This window comes from Electrophorus electricus, chromosome 3 (genome assembly GCF_041902795.1).
Source record: "Electrophorus electricus isolate QZ-2024a chromosome 3, ASM4190279v1, whole genome shotgun sequence".
Classification (NCBI taxonomy): domain Eukaryota; kingdom Metazoa; phylum Chordata; class Actinopteri; order Gymnotiformes; family Gymnotidae; genus Electrophorus; species Electrophorus electricus.
The window spans coordinates 13,763,124-13,771,223 of NC_137499.1; positions in this window are offsets into that span (position 1 = coordinate 13,763,124).

Below are 8,100 nucleotides of genomic sequence, written 5' to 3' on the forward strand. Positions count from 1 at the left end.
TAGTTGAGAAAACAATGTTTGGCTCTAAAACAGTTTAAGGTACTTACAATGCTTCGAAATGCTGTTTTAATGTATGTAAAACATAAAGAACACAGTTTAAATCTACTTGAAAACACAATGTCTTGCCCTGAAACACTGTTTAATCATTTACAATGCCTTGAAACGCTGTTTCAATGTATGTAAAACATAAAGAACACAGTTACAATCTACTTATTGCAAACTATAGAACAGACTGTTTTCTCTTAAATTAATCTTTGAAAGTTTCTTCTTAACTTGCATGAGATATTAGTTGAGAAAACAATGTTTGGCTCTAAAACAGAGTTTAAGGTACTTACAATGCCTTGAAACGCTGTTTCAATGTATGTAAAACATAAAGAACACAGTTACAATCTACTTATTGCAAACTATAGAACAGACTGTTTTCTCTTAAACTAATCTTTGAAAGGAAAGTTTCTTCTTAACTTGCATGAGATAATAGTTGAGAAAACAATGTTTGGCTCTAAAGCAGAGTTTAAGGTACTTACAATGCTTCGAAATGCTGTTTTAATGTATGTAAAACATAAAGAACGCAGTTTAAATCTACTTGAAAACACAATGTCTTGCCCAGAAACACTGTTTAATCACTTACAATGCCTTGAAACGCTGTTTCAATGGATGTAAAACATAAAGAACACAGTTACAATCTACTTATTGCAAACTATAGAACAGACTGTTTTCTCTTAAACTAATCCTTGAAAGGATAGTTTCTTCTTAACTTGCATGAGATAATAGTTGAGAAAACAATGTTTGGCTCTAAAACAGTTTAAGGTACTTATAAAGCTTTGAAATGCTATTTTAATGTATGTAAAACATAAAGAACGCAGTTTAAATCTACTTATTGCAAACTATAGAACAGACTGTTTTCTCTTAAACTAATCTTTGAAAGGAAAGTTTCTTCTTAACTTGCATGAGATAATAGTTGAGAAAACAATGTTTGGCTCTAAAACAGAGTTTAAGGTACTTACAATGCTACGAAATGCTGTTTTAATGTATGTAAAACATAAAGAACACAGTTTAAATCTACTTGAAAAAACAATGTCTTGCCCTGAAACACTGTTTAATCACTTACAATGCCTTGAAACGCTGTTTCAATGTATTTAAAACATAAAGAACACAGTTACAATCTACTTATTGTAAACTATAGAACAGACTGTTTTCTCTTAAACTAATCTTTGAAAGTTTCTTCTTAACTTGCATGAGATAGTAGTTGAAAAAACAATGTTTGGCTCTAAAACAGAGTTTAAGGTACTTACAAAGCTTTGAAATGCTGTTTTAACGTATGTAAAACATAAAGAACGCAGTTTAAATCTACTTATTGCAAACTATAGAACAGGTTGTTTTCTCTTAAACTAATCTTTGAAAGGAAAGTTTCTTCTTAACTTGCATGACATAATAGTTGAGAAAACAATGTTTCGCTCTAAAACAGAGTTTAAGGTACTTACAATGCTTCGAAATGCTGTTTTAATGTATGTAAAACATAAAGAACGCAGTTTAAATCTACTTGAAAACACAATGTCTTGCCCTGAAACACTGTTTAATCACTTAAAATGCCTTGAAACTCTGTTTCAATGTATGTAAAACATAAAGAACACAGTTACAATCTACTTATTGCAAACTATAGAACAGACTGTTTTCTCTTAAATTAATCTTTGAAAGTTTCTTCTTAACTTGCATGAGATAATAGTTGAGAAAACAATGTTTGGCTCTAAAACAGAGTTTAAGGTACTTACAATGCTACGAAATGCTGTTTTAATGTATGTAAAACATAAAGAACACAGTTTAAATCTACTTGAAAACACAATGTCTTGCCCTGAAACACTGTTTAATCACTTACAATGCCTTGAAACGCTGTTTCAATGTATGTAAAACATAAAGAACACAGTTACAATCTACTTATTGCAAACTATAGAACAGACTGTTTTCTCTTAAACTAATCTTTGAAAGTTTCTTCTTAACCTGCATGAGATATTAGTTGAGAAAACAATGTTTGGCTCTAAAACTGAGTTTAAGGTACTTAAAATGATTCGAAATGCTGTTTTAATGTATGTAAATCATAAAGAACACAGTTTAAATCTACTAGAAAACACAATGTCTTGCCCTGAAACACTGTTTAATCACTTACAATGCCTTGAAACGCTGTTTCAATGGATGTAAAACATAAAGAACACAGTTACAATCTACTTATTGCAAACTATAGAACAGACTGTTTCTCTTAAACTAATCCTTGAAAGGAAATTTTCTTCTTAACTTGCATGAGATAATAGTTGAGAAAACAATGTTTGGCTCTAAAACAGAGTTTAAGGTACTTACAATGCTTCGAAATGCTGTTTTAATGTATGTAAAACATAAAGAACACAGTTTAAATCTACTTGAAAACACAATGTCTTGCCCTGAAACACTGTTTAATCATTTACAATGCCTTGAAACGCTGTTTCAATGTATGTAAAACATAAAGAACACAGTTACAATCTACTTATTGCAAACTATAGAACAGACTGTTTTCTCTTAAATTAATCTTTGAAAGTTTCTTCTTAACTTGCATGAGATATTAGTTGAGAAAACAATGTTTGGCTCTAAAACAGAGTTTAAGGTACTTACAATGCCTTGAAACGCTGTTTCAATGTATGTAAAACATAAAGAACACAGTTACAATCTACTTATTGCAAACTATAGAACAGACTGTTTTCTCTTAAACTAATCCTTGAAAGGAAAGTTTCTTCTTAACTTGCATGAGATAATAGTTGAGAAAACAATGTTTGGCTCTAAAACAGAGTTTAAGGTACTTACAATGCGTCGAAATGCTGTTTTAATGTATGTAAAACATAAAGAACACAGTTTAAATCTACTTGAAAACACAATGTCTTGCCCTGAAACACTGTTTAATCACTTACAATGCCTTGAAACGCTGTTTCAATGTATGTAAAACATAAAGAACACAGTTACAATCTACTTATTGCAAACTATAGAACAGACTGTTTTCTCTTAAATTAATCTTTGAAAGTTTCTTTTTAACTTGCATGAGATATTAGTTGAAAAAACAATGTTTGGCTCTAAAACAGAGTTTAAGGTACTTACAAAGCTTTGAAATGCTGTTTTAATGTATGTAAAACATAAATAACGCAGTTTAAATCTACTTATTGCAAACTATAGAACAGACTGTTTTCTCTTAAACTAATCTTTGAAAGGAAAGTTTCTTCTTAACTTGCATGAGATAATAGTTGAGAAAACAATGTTTGGCTCTAAAACAGAGTTTAAGGTACTTACAATGCTTCGAAATGCTGTTTTAATGTATGTAAAACATAAAGAACACAGTTACAATCTACTTATTGCAAACTATAGAACAGACTGTTTTCTCTTAAACTAATCCTTGAAAGGAAAGTTTCTTCTTAACTTGCATGAGATAATAGTTGAGAAAACAATGTTTGGCTTTAAAACAGAGTTTAAGGTACATACAATGCTTTGAAATGCTGTTTTAATGTATGTAAAACATAAAGAACACAATTTAAATCTACTTGAAAACACAATGTCTTGCCCTGAAACACTGTTTAATCACTTACAATGCCTTGAAACGCTGTTTCAATGGATGTAAAACATAAAGAACACAGTTACAATCTACTTATTGCAAACTATAGAACAGACTGTTTTCTCTTAAATTAATCTTTGAAAGTTTCTTCTTAACTTGCATGAGATATTAGTTGAAAAAACAATGTTTGGCTCTAAAACAGAGTTTAAGGTACTTACAAAGCTTTGAAATGCTGTTTTAATGTATGTAAAACATAAAGAACGCAGTTTAAATCTACTTATTGCAAACTATAGAACAGACTGTTTTCTCTTAAACTAATCTTTGAAAGGAAAGTTTCTTCTTAACTTGCATGAGATAATAGTTGAGAAAACAATGTTTGGCTCTAAAACAGAGTTTAAGGTACTTATAATGCTTCGAAATGCTGTTTTAATGTATGTAAAACATAAAGAACACAGTTTAAATCTACTTGAAAACACAATGTCTTGCCCTGAAACACTGTTTAATCACTTACAATGCCTTGAAACGCTGTTTCAATGTATGTAAAACATAAAGAACACAGTTACAATCTACTTATTGCAAACTATAGAACAGACTGTTTTCTCTTAAACTAATCTTTGAAAGTTTCTTCTTAACTTGCATGAGATAGTAGTTGAAAAAACAATGTTTGGCTCTAAAACAGAGTTTAAGGTACTTACAATGCTTCGAAATGCTGTTTTAATGTATGTAAATCATAAAGAACACAGTTTAAATCTACTAGAAAACACAATGTCTTGCCCTGAAACACTGTTTAATCACTTACAATGCCTTGAAATGCTGTTTCAATGTATGTAAAACATAAAGAACACAGTTACAGTCTACTTATTGCAAACTATAGAACAGACTGTTTTCTCTTAAACTAATCTTTGAAAGGAAAGTTTCTTCTTAACTTGCATGAGATAATAGTTGAGAAAACAATGTTTGGCTCTAAAACAGAGTTTAAGGTACTTAAAATGCTTCGAAATGCTGTTTTATTGTATGTAAAACATAAAGAACACAGTTTAAATCTACTTGAAAACACAATGTCTTGCCCTGAAACACTGTTTAATCACTTACAATGCCTTGAAACGCTGTTTCAATGTATGTAAAACATAAAGAACACAGTTACAATCTACTTATTGCAAACTATAGAACAGACTGTTTTCTCTTAAATTAATCTTTGAAAGTTTCTTCTTAACTTGCATGAGATATTAGTTGAGAAAACAATGTTTGGCTCTAAAACAGAGTTTAAGGTACTTACAATGCTTCGAAATGCTGTTTTAATGTATGTAAAACATAAAGAACACAGTTTAAATCTACTTGAAAACACAATGTCTTGCCCTGAAACACTGTTTAATCACTTACAATGCCTTGAAACGCTGTTTCAATGTATGTAAAACATAAAGAACACAGTTACAATCTACTTATTGCAAACTATAGAACAGACTGTTTTCTCTTAAATTAATCTTTGAAAGTTTCTTCTTAACTTGCATGAGATATTAGTTGAAAAAACAATGTTTGGCTCTAAAACAGAGTTTAAGGTACTTACAAAGCTTTGAAATGCTGTTTTAATGTATGTAAAACATAAATAACGCAGTTTAAATCTACTTATTGCAAACTATAGAACAGACTGTTTTCTCTTAAACTAATCTTTGAAAGGAAAGTTTCTTCTTAACTTGCATGAGATAATAGTTGAGAAAACAATGTTTGGCTCTAAAACAGTTTAAGGTACTTACAATGCTTCGAAATGCTGTTTTAATGTATGTAAAACATAAAGAACACAGTTTAAATCTACTTGAAAACACAATGTCTTGCCCTGAAACACTGTTTAATCATTTACAATGCCTTGAAACGCTGTTTCAATGTATGTAAAACATAAAGAACACAGTTACAATCTACTTATTGCAAACTATAGAACAGACTGTTTTCTCTTAAATTAATCTTTGAAAGTTTCTTCTTAACTTGCATGAGATATTAGTTGAGAAAACAATGTTTGGCTCTAAAACAGAGTTTAAGGTACTTACAATGCCTTGAAACGCTGTTTCAATCTATGTAAAACATAAAGAACACAGTTACAATCTACTTATTGCAAACTATAGAACAGACTGTTTTCTCTTAAACTAATCTTTGAAAGGAAAGTTTCTTCTTAACTTGCATGAGATAATAGTTGAGAAAACAATGTTTGGCTCTAAAACAGAGTTTAAAGTACTTACAATGCTTCGAAATGCTGTTTTAATGTATGTAAAACATAAAGAACGCAGTTTAAATCTACTTGAAAACACAATGTCTTGCCCAGAAACACTGTTTAATCACTTACAATGCCTTGAAACGCTGTTTCAATGGATGTAAAACATAAAGAACACAGTTACAATCTACTTATTGCAAACTATAGAACAGACTGTTTTCTCTTAAACTAATCCTTGAAAGGAAAGTTTCTTCTTAACTTGCATGAGATAATAGTTGAGAAAACAATGTTTGGCTCTAAAACAGAGTTTAAGGTACATACAATGCTTTGAAATGCTGTTTTAATGTATGTAAAACATAAAGAACACAGTTTAAATCTACTTGAAAACACAATGTCTTGCCCTGAAACACTGTTTAATCACTTACAATGCCTTGAAACGCTGTTTCAATGTATGTAAAACATAAAGAACACAGTTACAATCTACTTATTGCAAACTATAGAACAGACTGTTTTCTCTTAAATTAATCTTTGAAAGTTTCTTCTTAACTTGCATGAGATATTAGTTGAAAAAACAATGTTTGGCTCTAAAACAGAGTTTAAGGTACTTACAAAGCTTTGAAATGCTGTTTTAATGTATGTAAAACATAAAGAACGCAGTTTAAATCTACTTATTGCAAACTATAGAACAGACTGTTTTCTCTTAAACTAATCCTTGAAAGGAAAGTTTCTTCTTAACTTGCATGAGATAATAGTTGAGAAAACAATGTTTGGCTCTAAAACAGAGTTTAAGGTACTTACAATGCTTCGAAATGCTGTTTCAATGTATGTAAAACATAAAGAACGCAGTTTAAATCTACTTGAAAACACAATGTCTTGCCCTGAAACACTGTTTAATCACTTACAATGCCTTGAAACGCTGTTTCAATGTATGTAAAACATAAAGAACACAGTTACAATCTACTTATTGCAAACTATAGAACAGACTGTTTTCTCTTAAACTAATCTTTGAAAGTTTCTTCTTAACTTGCATGAGATAGTAGTTGAAAAAACAATGTTTGGCTCTAAAACAGAGTTTAAGGTACTTACAATGCTTCGAAATGCTGTTTTAATGTATGTAAATCATAAAGAACACAGTTTAAATCTACTAGAAAACACAATGTCTTGCCCTGAAACACTGTTTAATCACTTACAATGCCTTGAAATGCTGTTTCAATGTATGTAAAACATAAAGAACACAGTTACAGTCTACTTATTGCAAACTATAGAACAGACTGTTTTCTCTTAAACTAATCTTTGAAAGGAAAGTTTCTTCTTAACTTGCATGAGATAATAGTTGAGAAAACAATGTTTGGCTCTAAAACAGAGTTTAAGGTACTTAAAATGCTTCGAAATGCTGTTTTATTGTATGTAAAACATAAAGAACACAGTTTAAATCTACTTGAAAACACAATGTCTTGCCCTGAAACACTGTTTAATCACTTACAATGCCTTGAAACGCTGTTTCAATGTATGTAAAACATAAAGAACACAGTTACAATCTACTTATTGCAAACTATAGAACAGACTGTTTTCTCTTAAATTAATCTTTGAAAGTTTCTTCTTAACTTGCATGAGATATTAGTTGAGAAAACAATGTTTGGCTCTAAAACAGAGTTTAAGGTACTTACAATGCTTCGAAATGCTGTTTTAATGTATGTAAAACATAAAGAACACAGTTTAAATCTACTTGAAAACACAATGTCTTGCCCTGAAACACTGTTTAATCACTTACAATGCCTTGAAACGCTGTTTCAATGTATGTAAAACATAAAGAACACAGTTACAATCTACTTATTGCAAACTATAGAACAGACTGTTTTCTCTTAAATTAATCTTTGAAAGTTTCTTCTTAACTTGCATGAGATATTAGTTGAAAAAACAATGTTTGGCTCTAAAACAGAGTTTAAGGTACTTACAAAGCTTTGAAATGCTGTTTTAATGTATGTAAAACATAAATAACGCAGTTTAAATCTACTTATTGCAAACTATAGAACAGACTGTTTTCTCTTAAACTAATCTTTGAAAGGAAAGTTTCTTCTTAACTTGCATGAGATAATAGTTGAGAAAACAATGTTTGGCTCTAAAACAGAGTTTAAGGTACTTACAATGCTTCGAAATGCTGTTTTAATGTATGTAAAACATAAAGAACACAGTTTAAATCTACTTGAAAACACAATGTCTTGCCCTGAAACACTGTTTAATCACTTACAATGCCTTGAAATGCTGTTTCAATGTATGTAAAACATAAAGAACACAGTTACAATCTACTTATTGCAAACTATAGAACAGACTGTTTTCT